The 14,227-nt window shown below is 46.7% G+C and overlaps 1 protein-coding gene and 1 pseudogene across 1 annotated transcript in view; one reads left to right on the plus strand and one right to left on the minus strand.

Annotated features, from left to right (window-relative positions):
* LOC135903751 (pyrokinin-1 receptor-like) overlaps positions 1–14,227 on the plus strand; it is a 407,309-nt gene that overhangs the window by 12,852 nt on the left and 380,230 nt on the right. The window lies entirely within an intron of this gene.
* LOC139050223 (U2 spliceosomal RNA) lies at positions 13,807–13,986 on the minus strand (annotated as a pseudogene).

Consider the following 14,227-nt stretch of genomic DNA (forward strand, 5'->3'; position numbering starts at 1 on the left):
GGTTGTTAACGCATGAATTTGCGTGAGCTTAGCCCTTGTGACTCCAAACGGCTTCGTGACTTTGAAAACGAATCATTTTCAAGGAAAATATTGGGTTACAAACGCCCCAATTTTCAGCTAATATGCATGTTCGGAATACTTATTGCCTTCGTGCGTTTAGAAAGATCGGATTGCTTTAAAATTTAGGCTAATAAAGGCAGAGAAAGCGTAGCAAACAAAGCCACAACACGTGACACCACAAGCACGAAGATCAGACAAATCCACCTAACAGCCATAATTCCCATGGTAGCTGAAAGATAGCAGCGACTCTAGTGATTTTTTGTAGGAAACTATGCCACCTACCCCATAAATGACATCAGCATCCGAAAAGGGGCAACGTTGTTGCTTGCTGCGCTAGATGATAGTTTGTCATATTAATGTTGCTGAACTGTTTACAAAGACAGACACCTAAAAGAAGAATGCAAGAGTGCAGAGCGCCGTGTGTTCCTGATCGAAAACGTCATTGAAAGAAGTGAACGTAACGCATATGCAAGCGATCACCTAAGCTTGTACTTACTCCGTTAAGTGTAAAATCCCATGCAAGGATAGGACATCAGGATCTGTAAAACGCAGCTAGTCATACCTCATTTCAACCTTTTAATTAAAAAATTGTTCACATTCATGTAGAACAAGCTACAGAGTAATAACATATCGTATTTTCATTTCCTTACAATGAATGCTTTATCGATCGCCTTGTTAAGCGCTCTGCTTAAGCATAACTTGGTCACATTTTGCGAAGTATCGCCGCCACGAGTCATGCGTCTTGTGCTCTTTCTTCATGGTAGCGTCAAAACTCAACAGGCCGATGGCGTCAATAACCTGGACTGAAATCTGGCACTCGCACATTTCCCAACATTTTGCCTAAATTTTTCTCGAAACTTCGCGAGAAAAGAATGAACGTTAAGTTGTTCACTTCGTTATTTAGAAGATATTAAAGAACTACGCTCCAGTAATGCGTGTTTCGGAATTGAAACCATTTCGTTGAATAAAATGTTTCGTATAATCACGCTTTATTAAATCGAGTTTTTACTGTATTTACTGTTTTACTGTATGTACTGTAAACTGTATGTACTGTATTACTGTATTTACTGTTTTACTGTATTTAATGCAGTATGCGATTTGCTTCTTTACAGGCTGAACGTGTAAATGCGCATTTCTCTTTCTCTCTCTCTGATACACACGCTCTCTCTCATCCATGGATTGTCCCCTACAGGTTGGAAACAGTCTATATTCGAATACATGCTCAAAGAACTGTGAGAGAAAACGACGCAAAACAAACAACAAAATAGCAATACATATCGACCTTGGGAGTGTCGCGGATGAGCTCTACCCCGAAAACAGGCGTAAACAAGGCTATATTTTTCGCATGTGACATCTTACGGGAGAAATAAAAAGCAGAATAGAACAAAGCGTCCCTAAAGTGAGCTGCTGGTTTGATCTATGGGTGGAAAGCTCTCTGACTCGTCTGGTCGAATATGTAGGGGAGCGGTAGATTGGTCAAAGCGGGCGCTCGGCAAAAGGGAGAGCATTCTCGCTGCCGTTCTTTTGTATAAGCCTTCCAGCGTCGGAATAATGCCAAAACTTATTCCTGCCTGACTCAGAATGGATTGCTCAGTCCTTTCGTCACTAGCTTAGAAACAACCCTCCCTAGAGAATTTCAATGTGTGCACGTGAGTTCTGGAAATGTAGCGCATTATAACGACTAAAAACGTATGCTTTAGCACCTAAGGTAATAGTTGGTGTGACTTCATTTAGGAACAAAAGGCAGATGAAAAAATAAAATGTTACGACCATTTTTATAAGGATTTTGCGTAAAAGAAAACTATTGCTACTGTTACCTCGAGCATATACGTTTGTGTTTCGTATGATACAAAGTGCTATATCGACTGACAAAAGGAACACTACTATGAGGCTCTCAGTTTGCTGTCGTCCTATAGGTGCAAGTGGTTGGTCAAGATATGTCAGTGCACTGCACAGATATGTAGGGAGATGTCGGAGCCACCAACCAAAGTCGTCTGCTGCAAAGCCGGGCGATTATGAATTTGCCATAGGAAAAAAAAAAATATGCCACGTGCTCTATGCGCGCCACTGTACGTATGACAAATATAAGCGGTAGTTAACGGACGACAGGTTCTTATCAGCAAGCTTGTGACGGAAATAAGACGATCTGTCTTTAAAAGGGCAACTGATGATAATTACATACTGCAAGATCTTACTTCGCTTACAGGCATTGCTTCTTAAGACAGAGTTAATGTTTACTTTCCGAACAGAGGCAAAGTGTTCCTGAAATTCTTGGAGAGAATGCGAAATATTTGCACATCAGGCAATCGTTTTCATAAAAAAAAAGTTTCTCGGCGTACATGAGAACACCCCACACAGTTATTATTCGTGACATGTGCAGAAACGAGTACGCTTTCTTCATTCCTTTCTTTTTTCGTGTATCAAAAGATAGGGAAGTACAAATGGTCAGCTGCACGTCGAGTATTGTGGTAGATACAGCTACAAACAGCTGTCGTAAATGCGACCTCAGGGCTTCCGTACAAAGTTACGCGCGCCAAGTTACGACCCCGTGCGCTACACTGCCACGCCCGAGGTTAAGGCATCACGGCTTTGCGAAGGTGTTCCCGATGGCCGCATGCTAAAGCCTTTTTTCTAGTTACCGCCACGTCTTATCCACAGTGCTGTGACAAACCATTAACCGACAGCGTTCAATTACTCTTCGCTAAACGCCCTTTAATCACACTATACGGGCGCACCTGACACCTAACCAGACCCGTGAGCTCGTTACCTTTGAAAGTCAGCAGCGTTTAGCGATCAAAGGAGATCGTCACGGTGTGACTATTACTCAGCAACAAAAAAAAAGTAAGGACGAGGTTGATTGGAATAACTGATTACCAACGAAAGTGACATATGAGCATGAATAAGAAAAAAATAAAAAAAGAAGCGGGCCAAAGCAAACAGTACAGTACTAAATCACTGTGCGCAGCAGCGTACGCTTTCTGCTAGGGCGCCCTAGAGAGTGAAGTAAATCATAAAAGGAAAGTGCACAGCATGAAGAGAACTAGGAGAGGTGTTTACGAGAAACCTTTATTCAGAGTGCGTAGAAGCCAAGCGTGGCAGAGAGCGCCACTGGCGCGTTCACCGTGCACGTGGGGTTTACAACAAACTGTGCCTCGTCTAATACCATGCAGCATAGCAGGAGCTGCGATGCAAATCCCGTCAGCTATTACGTTCACAGGTTCTGCGTCATTATATGAATGGGTCGACTGAGTGTACATAGACTTCAGGTTGTCTACCTCGCTTCCTTATCGGTTTGGCATCTCAGTTACATAACGAATGCAAACTACGTCCTTAACAAGTTGTGCTCTTTTTTGGTATTGTGGTACATAAACGTGCAAAGAGGCCGTTTTGATGAAGCATGCAAGGAATGTCTGAGAAGTGCTAATGCCAGAAGTGCAATTGCCACCTGTAAACACGCTGCAAGCTTTATTGTAAAACTTCTATATTTGCTCCTTTTCAACTGCCAAGTACCTCGCCAGAAATTAGCTTAGATCGCCCTCGCTGCCTTTGTTGTAATTATCTATCTATATCTATCTCAATACTAAGGCTATTCTACAGACTACAGACTGCTGAAGCAAATTTTTGTGAAGGCTAGCACGCACTTAAGGCATCGTGTCCGACTATTCGAAGTAATGCAATCATACCGGCCATTGAAGAACTATTCTGAGGAGAAGGACATTACGCCCGATTCGGCACCCTGCATTTATAAAAAGTTCGCAGACATTTATTAATACAATCGCGGGCTTTGGATGAATAAATTAATTTAGACTGCGTAAAACCAATTGTCTGTGCAGAAGCAATATTTGTACTGCGAGTCCAGATGCGCCATAAATGCCGCAAAGTGAAAGGAATATTCTTATCATGTTGTTACGTTGCAGAAGTCACATGTGAAGATCTACTTACAATATTTACAAGAGAGACAATGATGCACAAACAAGATGGCTGTCGAGACCGATTTCACATCTACACGTCAACTCGTCTCCTGACTGGCGCCACGCTTGGTTGCACCGTAACAATATCATACGGCAAACGACGAAATGAAGGGAACAATACAGTAAGGGAACGAACGTTTTTGTGCTGTTTTCCGTATTATGACGTTATGCCAACAAGCCCGGCTAACAATAATTTTACATCCTTATAATGCATGCTGGAGACGCTTGCCTGGCCCATACACCTTGCAAACTACTACAGATGTCGAGGTTGACACATGAACGATGCATTCTTCATACTACACACGCATACATCATATGCAAATAACAAGTACCTACAGTGACTAGACTAACAAGGATAATTAGAGTAACTTGAAGTAAGAAGTAAGTATATTGGTCTGATCAGGGAATTCCACTTTCAGTCAGCGGCTGCGTGCAGAACGTATATAGACTGCACCAGTGTAAGATGAACAGAAGTTAGGCAGGCGACTAAGTCGATAAGATATCGGCAGGAACTACACCTATTTGATCAAATCATATAATTTTATCATTCTCAGGCACAAAAGATACATTTGTGCTTGATGATTCACACCTATGTTTAAATGGTGAGGTGGGCTACATTAAAGACGGGTATATAAAATGCACAGTTAAAAAAACAGACTACTCTCAACAAGCCCGCTGCACGGTTTTAAATGTTGAAAGGTCTAACCTCCACGCCGAGCGTGAAAAGCGCGTGAGCTGGGAAAAAATTAATGTGAGTAAAAATAAAAACAAAGCTGCCTACGCCAGTTGCCATCACTACGACTATACGTGCATGAGTCTATCAGCAAGCTCCGCTTCGTTCCTCTAATGACATCGTTGCTTAGAGTGCATTCTCGGCAGAGCGCGCCGCACGGACGCGCATTAAGTGGATAACGCTGCACGCGAGCGAAGCGTCCCCCGGCGGAGAGATTAGGCGACCTTCGCTCAACGAACGACGCGCCACTGAGCATTCGCGGTCACGTGATTCCTCAGCGCCGGCACTAGCGGTGGGTGGGTTGGCGGTTGCGATTATACGAGGGAGGAAATGTCGTTTCTCCGGATGTGCAGCGAAAGCTGTGCATATACGAGCCTGGGCTGGCGTCAAAGAGATGAGACGAGCTCGCAGTATACACACCCACACACACGCCGACATATCCTCTCGTTCAGCCAACCGAGTCCTTGCATACGACACATCTCGCTGTGTAGCGCTGTTTACGCGTTGTGACGTGCTTCTGCCACTCGACATTTATGCGAAAGGGGTCGACCCCATCAACAACAGCAAAGATGGCGAGTGCCTTCACAAAGTTATCAGCACATGCGCATAGTTCTGGATTACGTCGAGAAACCGCTGACATAATGCTCTGATAACAAAAGGCTGCCAAACCGAGATAATCTGATGGTACTAATGCTTGTCTAAGGAAAATACTGCGACGCTAATGGGCAGCGTACGGATGTTAAGAATACGAAAAAATTCTGACAGGCAGTAAGGGAAATAGCGCTCTTTTTGTACTTTGGGGCACTTAGTACGCTAGCAAATGCCGCAGATGACTCATTTCAATTCTGCGCTTACAACATGCCCCCGGAGCCATTAAATAAATAGTCCATCAACCATACGAAACTCTTAGTTACTACTGTTCACTAGAACGGTCAGTGATTTGAACATAATAAAAACGAGCAAGTATTGCGACCTTTCTATTCATCGACGTCTTTGTCTAGTTAGCTGTTGCGACTGTTCTATAGACACCCTGTTTTGTTTATTCGGATAGCCCATTTTTTCTTGTTTCCTTATCGCATATTCCTTTCGCACATCACTCTTATGTGAAGACTAGGTGAGTTTGATTCTTTACGACCCTATTAAGATCCCGACAGCAGAATTCACAAATGTAAAAAGTAATGGTAATCACGTCGGCGATTTTCACACGATAGCTTGCTCAGCATAAAATACAACTTTGTGTGGAATTCCTTCCTTTTTAATGATCAAACCCAGCCAATACCGCCTGAACACGCGGTATAATGAACCGACCACCCGCTTCGTTCGGAAGCTCCAGCCTTCACTGTTGTCGCAAGTCGAAAGCAAACACTGAGCTTTCGTCTACATCATAGAAAGAGGGCTTTATCCTTCGCGTTATAATTAGCGGCTCCACTATACGCCAACATCACGTCGCGCTTCGATTCTGTTTCTTTATCTCCCCCTTACCGCAGCTCTATGCTCGTGGTATGGGGATGGGTACAAGTGTGAGAAGAACAAAGGGGAAAATATGAAATCTTCCTTTTTCCCCCCTCCACGCTCTTTGCGTCGTGCTGTAGTTTTAAAGGAAATTAAATAATGGGGTGATGTGCGCGAATGCCACGGTCTGATCATGAGACGCGCCGTAGTGGGGAACTCGGGATTAAGTTTGGCCACCTGGGGATTCGTTAAGGTGCACCTAACCCTAAGTACACGATCGATTTTGCATTTCGGCCCCTTTAACAAGCGACCACCGCGACCAGGACCGAACGCGCGAACTCGAGATCAGCAGTGCAATTTTAAAGCCACTAAGCTACGTGGGCGAGCACATAAATGTGCATGAAGCGCCGGCCACATACACTATGTTGCTTTTACTCCTTAATCCAGGTAGCCCGAAACACCATAACACATCAAGAAAAATTATAACGGCTTGGTAATTTTTATATCTGGGAGGAGTACATTTGTAAATAAAAAACAATGGCGAAATGTTGATTCAGTACATAATCAGTATAGGTAGAATGAAGCTATAAAGATATCACTAGCTACAGGCTGTTTGTTAAGTTTGCAATGCTTAAATCAGGATTTCGAGTTATCAAAACGACCTAAGAAATTATGCATCGGGCACGGTGGTATTGATTTTGTAGCGAGAGCTGCAGTGCCACAGTAGTTTTTTGTGCACATCAGTTGCGTACAGATTGTTATGTCGGCTTTCAAAACGTTCCCATTTTGAACATTTGTGTGTGTGAGAGAGAGAGTGAGAGTGAGAGAGAGAGAGGGAGAGAGGGAGAGAGAGAGATAGAGAGAGAGAGAGAGAGAAAGTGAACTTGGTGCACACACTTAGTGCGACAATGCAAATAAAGTGGCCGAGCTTTTAGGTGCATATTCAGCAATGATAAAATGCCCGAGTAGTGTATACCTCAGTCCCTAAAATTTTCATGAAGGCTCACTATGGAACAAGCATGACGCATAAAACAAGCAATAAGTAAACAGTCACTGAACAAAGAGAGAGACAGAGAGGAAGGTAGGTGACAATTGAAACGCGAGGAGGTCAACGATGCTGGGCCTGGTCGACTATCCAGAAAGGGGGAGAGAGGACTGAAATGAAACAAGTTCACAGTAGGCCAGAGGATTTCTTGGTGGGCTACTTTGCATTTACTCAATGACACATTGTAGCGCGAAGGCACAATCCCAAAGGAGACATGTCTGTAACGTGTGTCTTTGTGTCTGCTTTGTAGTTGCGCCTTTGCGCTACAAGATGTCATTAAGTTCACAGTATGTATGCCCTCGCATGGACAAGCGTCCATCGTTTAGTCATCACAGGTGGTCATATAAGTCGGCGGACCTCAAGAAGCACAACATAGCGTTCGTGGCTTTGCCCATCGCAATCGTGCGAAGCCGCCCTCATGGTATCATCTGTCTGTAAAAGGGTCGTCTAGTTTCTCTAAAGCAATTCGTAGGGCGTGTTCCTTACCTTCGTGCCCTTACCGGCGCAACAGTACTACCATAGCTTGCAGCTATTTCAGCATGACACATGCTGTGGCCACTTGAAAACTTGTTATTTATTTTGTAAAATGATTAGGAATGAGACTCTGAGTGCTTAACAACTTATGCACAACTTTCTCAAACATACAGAATACGCAGAATTGCGTAAGATGAAGTAAGTTTCACGAAAACAGAGGGAAACGAACATCACCGACAATAACACTCTCTAATGCGAAATTTGAGCAAATCTCTACACGTGCTTTTATTGCGCGATATATTGAGGTAACGAATTTGAGAGAGACATGCAGCAGGGTCTGCAATCTTCCAAAATATGATATGCGGTTCAAGCGTGTCGGCTCTTACAGAAGACTCCTCGAAAGTTCTAGGGTAATCGCTAGTGCTGCGTGGCTTCTAGAAAGTACTGCACGATTCGCATCGCGCATACGATCAGATTACAAAACATTCCCAAACCATGACAACCGAAACAAGCGCGATCGAGACCAACCCAAGCAAATCAAACAAGCGCGAGCGATAGGTGACGCAGGCAGACGATAGTACGAAACGAGCAGTCCCGGCTGAGACCAGCAACGACTATAGACACATCGAGTGGTTGGGCGGATCCGCATGATACCAGTTTAAATAAATTGATGAAGTTATGGGGTTTTAGGTGCCAAAACCACTTTCTGATTGTAAAGCACGCCGTAGGGGAGGACTCCGGAAATTTCCACCCCCTGGGTTTTTTTAACGAGCACCTAAATCTAAGTACACGTGTGTTTTCGCCTTTCTCCCCCATCGAAATGCGGCCGCCGTGGCCGGGATTCGATCCCGCGACCTCGTGCTCAACAGCCCAACACCATAGCCACTGAGCAACCCCGGTGGGTAATACCAGTTTCCCACGAGCACTTCACTGAAGGGGTCGCTCTCATTGGTCGCAACCGATCGTGGCTCGCACCTTTCATCTCCCGCTCCGCGTTCGCTCTTTCATCTTTCGCTGTGCTCATTCGCTCGGTTACGCCGCCGATACCGCCGACGCTCGCCGTAGAAAAGGGCACCTAGGAGCTGCGCTTTAAAAAGTCATCCAGCCTATACGTAACAAGAATCTGTAAAGAAAACGAACTCTCCCTTTAATAATTTAGCAGTTACTTGAGTTAACCTCAGGAAGAGCTCACGGCTCTTCCTCAAGTTTGACAAAAGGTTGTTAAAAGAACTTATAGATTGCGCCATCATGCGTTCGTATATGCCAATGCAGCCAAGCGGATCAGTCCAGCGCGCAAGGAGCGCCGCTTTAGAAAAGCAACAGGGCAGAGATTATAAGTTCGCCGAAAGCCTGGGCAGACGAGGTCATTGAACTCTAGTCTTATTAACTTGCGCAAAGGAAATTAGAAGAAAGAAAGCAGAAAAGGAAAGGAAAGAAAGAAAAGTTCAAGACATCTCCATCAGTTTTTGCTCAAAAGCATGCATTGCTTAAGCGGGAACTTGCAGAAAGGCAGCAAGATGATGAAGTTACGCGCAACGCCCAAAGTGAGAGAAACGGTGAAGTTTCCATATGCAAACAAAGAAAAAAAGAAAGAAAGTAACCCAAGAACACAGCACATAGGTAGACAGGGCATGCACGGCGAGCAGCTCCGGAGTGAGCCGCGCTGGCAGAATGCCGTGAGGAGAGGGGCTGCACGGGAGATGGGTGGATGTGGTTGGGAAAGAATGCATGCATGCGAGGGCTTATTTAAACAGCCAACGAAGCCATCGTCGACTTCCATCGACTGCTGCGCACTCAAAAAAAAAGAAAAAGAAAGAAAAAGGGAAAAGGTGCGCGTGCCCATGTAAGCTGTTCGAGCCACCATTTGCAGCGATGGCCTCCCATCTCGAGAACGCAACTTTTTGAGTTCCCTTTCCGTATCGCTCCCACTGGCTCTTCCCTCTCAAACGATGGTATTTAGCGTTTCCCACAAAAGAGACTTAATTTAGTGCGACACGGTTGCCCCTCGTTGCTTCCCCCCTCACCCTCTACACAACCTGCGCTCTTAAGAGAGAGGAAGTGCGTCAGAGGGGAGAAGGAGGCGATGGGCGCCAGATGGCGCACTGAGCCGTGGGACTGGTACGAGCTTCTAGGCGCGCGTGCCGAGCATTTCACGGTGGGAATAAGATTTTGTGTACTTGATTTCGTAAGCGGTCGCAGGTCGCGCGCGCCGTCTCCCGCTTCCTCGTTTGCATTCCGAGCGAGACCGGGAGGCACGCGGTGCGACTCGCGTTCGCACAGTTCGCCGTCGTGGTTTTGGCGAACGCCGGTGGAAGAAGGGCGTTCGGAAAGGCGTGTCGTGCAGACGGCTTGGCTTTAACTCTTCCATCGAAGCTTATTCGAAGGCCCGATTCGGCGCACACAGTACCTCAATACTCCTTCTACTAGATGCGTGCAGCATCGTGCAGCAAGCAAATACTAAAATGGAAGAAAATTGTAAACACCAAGAGTTGAGAGCGGTTCATATTTTAAGCTTTCGGTATGTACGCAAAGACAAGGGCAAGAAAACAACAAACGAACGATGCGCAAACTTACAACTGGTTTATTAGTGTCAGATCACGCATATATAAAGAATAAGATTAAGATTGAAATAGAAGTGTAAAAATGGAAAAGAAAGGAACTCATGAAGATCGTTCAGGCTCACAAAAAGCCAGTCGCACAGATTACTGGTTATTATGATGCATTCTGCACGAAAGAAATTTTCGCTTCAGTTAGCTGTGCGGATGGCATGTTGTCACACGTTTATCTATCCGTACTTGGGGACTGCGGATTAATTTTGACCTCTGGGTAGTCTTTTACGCGGTATTCCCCGAAATCTAAATACAAGAGAGTATTTTTGAACTTCCCCTCCATAGAAATGCGGCCGCTGCGACCGGTATCTAGACCGTGACCTCGAGCTCATTAGCGCAACGCCATGTCCACTAAGTTACCATGGAGGGTATATGCACTGAATTGGCCGGTACGGACAGTAAACGTCAAGCTAAATCTATCTACTCCCTGCCTTAGGCGCTGATGACCATCGACGGTTTTACAGAGGAGCTGTGTACGTCTACGACCCCCCCTCCCCTATAGAATTTTCAATGACTGCGCCTCGAAACTCCGACACCCACTCTGAGGAGGCAGCGCAAACCAGTAAGGCATGTGCTGATACCTGGCGTAGAAAGAGGAAAACTAAGAAACCACCCGGATGGGATGGATGGATGCTATGAGCGTCACCTTCGGAATGGGGCGGTGGGTTGGGCCACTAAGCTCTTACCATATTGCCTAATGTCCTACCTAAATACTACATAATACTACACCCAATACTACATAACGCTGCCCTCTATGAGCAGGCCTGGCGTAGCAAGAGGAAAGCTAAGAAACCACCCGGATGGGATGGATGGATGCTATGAGCGCCACTTTCGGAACAGGGCGGTCGGTCGGGCCACCAAGCTCAATGTCCTACTTGAATAGTACATAATTCTACACCCAATACTACAAACGCTGCCCTCTATGAGCAGGCCTGGCGTAGCAAGAGGAAAGCTAGGAAACGGGCAGCAAGTAGCAGTGAAGTTCGTGCTCAAGAGGCTGCCCGCAAGCGGCGGGCTCGACAGGAAGACAGGTACTGCGAAGCGAAGAATGCGGCGAAGCGACGCAGGTACCACGCCAGTAAATTTGACGAGCACAAGGGTGCATATGCGAAATATTAGAGGGGTTTTCTGGGCAGACATTTCTGACTCAGTTGTGCGGTGTGTGACAGACTGGTATTAGAGAACGATTTGATGGTGATAGGTAACGTTCGAGATGTCGTGAAGCATGAACGTAATGCGATTTTGATAGTTAGCCCAGCTCTTAGCCAACTGTGCCGTTTGGCTGCGCAGAGGGCACGCTAATGGCAGTAGCGTGCATCGATCATTTGGCGTGACAGGTGGTTGCCAACAAGACATCTGCTGCATTTCTGCGGCTGTGCAAAGAACCCAATAGGCAGTTTGCGTGCGGTCGTATGGGGACGCCGCGTGTAGTGCGTACTGCCGAAGAACAAGCTGCTCACGAGGCCCAACTTGGGGACCTCAGACGCGAGCGTGAGCGAGAGCGGCTGGTGGCACGAACCAGTAAGGAGCGTGCCAGGGAGGCTGCCCATAAGCGACTGGCTCGAGCGCAAAGTATCTCAGATCGCGAAGCGATTAATGCGGCGCAACGATGGAGGTAGCACGCTCGGGAGGCTGATACTTACAGTGGTGCGATGCGTGATTCCGCGGTGGCTTCGTGGGCAAAACATTTGGCTTCAGTTTTCGTGTGCGTGACCATTTGTGGTACGAAAACGACCTATCGGTGATTGCGAACGTTTCTTACCACGACGTTTAAGCTCCACTGGTCGTCGACTTTAAGCAGGGCGGAATGACCTTGAATAGTTATTGCGATGGCAAACATACAAACACTCCAGGCACACTTTTGCCGTCAGCGTCGCCGTGATGTACCGTATAAAGTCCAAGAGCGATGACAGCGCCGCCGCGCGTCGTATGCTGCATGTGCCAGTGAAAGCACGCGATGGCAGGCGGCGATCGAGGCTCAATCTGGATTGCGCGAAGGAGGAAACCGGAGAGCAAACGCGCCGTCTTTCGTCGCACGAAAGGCCGTGGTGGATGGGAGGTGGGGGGGGGGGGGGTGCGCTGTGCCGCGGCAGCAACTGCGTATTTCGCGACTGGGCGCAAGGGGAACTGACAATCGCGGCTCAATCCCGCGCGCGAAAAGGAGGAAAGCAGGGAGGAAGGGGGAATGGGGACGGCTTCGACTCCTCCAACATTTGCGTAGTTTGCACTGCCGCGCACGGTAGCGCGCACCGTACTTTGAAAGGGATCTGCAGACGGCTCATACCTTTGTGCGCGCTATGTTCTTGCCATCCTAGCGTTGAAGCGATAGGCAGCGTGAAGGTCACGTCGCTCGCTGCTGCTGCCGCTGTGCACGCTGACACCACGATTGTTAATTCAGTTAGTAAACGAATGTTTCCAAGTTTATATGGCCGACAAAACTACTGTCCTTACTTCGCATAGCTGTCTACTAATTTGCTATCGCAATCGAAGCTTTGTCTTTCGGGCAAAACTGCGAGTTTTATTTCTCTTGGGTCTCATCTCGAGCGCAATCGAGGTGCGACGCTCCTGATTAAGGCAGCGTAGGAAGCTTATAGCGCACGTATGTAGGCCTCCTACATCAACGCTTTGAAATGCCTTCAGTGCAACGGTAAGCCTTGCTATCGCTTTCAATGCTTCCTCTTCGGGAGAATTGGAAACAGTCATCGGATAAGTTTTGACTTGACTACTAGTTTTTTTCCACTGTTGACTGCGTGATGAGGTTACAGCTCTCAGAATGTTGACCCGCTTTTCTGTGACAAAAAAGTGCGGCGTTAGTGTGGGTCGCGTTACTTGGAAGGAGGTTCTGCGCTGCGGGTTCTGCAAGTAAAAGAAGGCTTACTGCACTGCGCTAACCCATCGCTTGGATCTCCAAACAGCTTGCTCCTTCTGCAACGACAGATCGCGGGCGAGAGTCGCAAAGACACGCGGAAGACAGAAACGGAAAGAAAGCGCTAGCCGAAGCAAAGCGAACTACACTGCTGAACAATCGGGGCACTTTGTGCGCCGTTTGCCTCCGCCTTTGCGCGCAAAACAGCGGAACTGGAGTACTCCTTGCAACTGGCTCGATATTGTCAGTCGTGTTCCAGCGTCGAAGCCAGCGGCGACGAGTCTGTTAGTTATAAGCGGAAACCCCTGTTCCGTTATGCTCCGGTAAATCGAAACCTTTCAAAGGAAATGGGAGTGGGCAGGAGGGGGGGGGGGGGCAGAAAGTCTACGCGGGAAATAAAAATTATGTAAGCTTTACTTTTCTTTCTTGACACAGCATTCGCTTACATAGAGAAAAGGTCAGACGAAAAATGGGTATAATACTTGGGGCTCTTTGCTTTTATTTCATCTTTTGCTAAACTTCACGTAGTTTTAATTTTCTTACAGCGAAGCTGTATATTGGTAGTTTCTAGAAAATCATGTCCGTAGATAGACGACAAACCGTGCACCGATCTCGAAGACAGTGCAAGACTGGGCCGACCCGAAGCGGAGGTGAAACAGGCTTGAAACATTCCACCAGCTTGCGAAAATAAGTTTAATATCTTGGCTCCAAATACAAGCCGTATCAGATATTAAGCTTATAAGAACAGATACTACGTTTTGACCCACGTCTGCTATGTCTACGCTCGCACCGCCCTCTCTTTTTCGGCGTTCCAAGTGCTTGCTTATATTTTTTCCTTCCCCTCTCCCGTGATGGCGGTCCCATTGAAACGTCACCCAGGTCGAGTTTCTTCTGACTCCTCGGAGAGGTGGTGCCGTCGTCCACGAGGATGTGTACAAAAATCACGGTGAATGAGTCCGTATCTATGTTCAAATTTTGTGTCACCTCTGGGTCATTTGCTAAACAGCGTCGCTGGTC

The sequence above is a fragment of the Dermacentor albipictus genome, chromosome 9, assembly GCF_038994185.2.
Source record: "Dermacentor albipictus isolate Rhodes 1998 colony chromosome 9, USDA_Dalb.pri_finalv2, whole genome shotgun sequence".
Lineage (NCBI taxonomy): Eukaryota > Metazoa > Arthropoda > Arachnida > Ixodida > Ixodidae > Dermacentor > Dermacentor albipictus.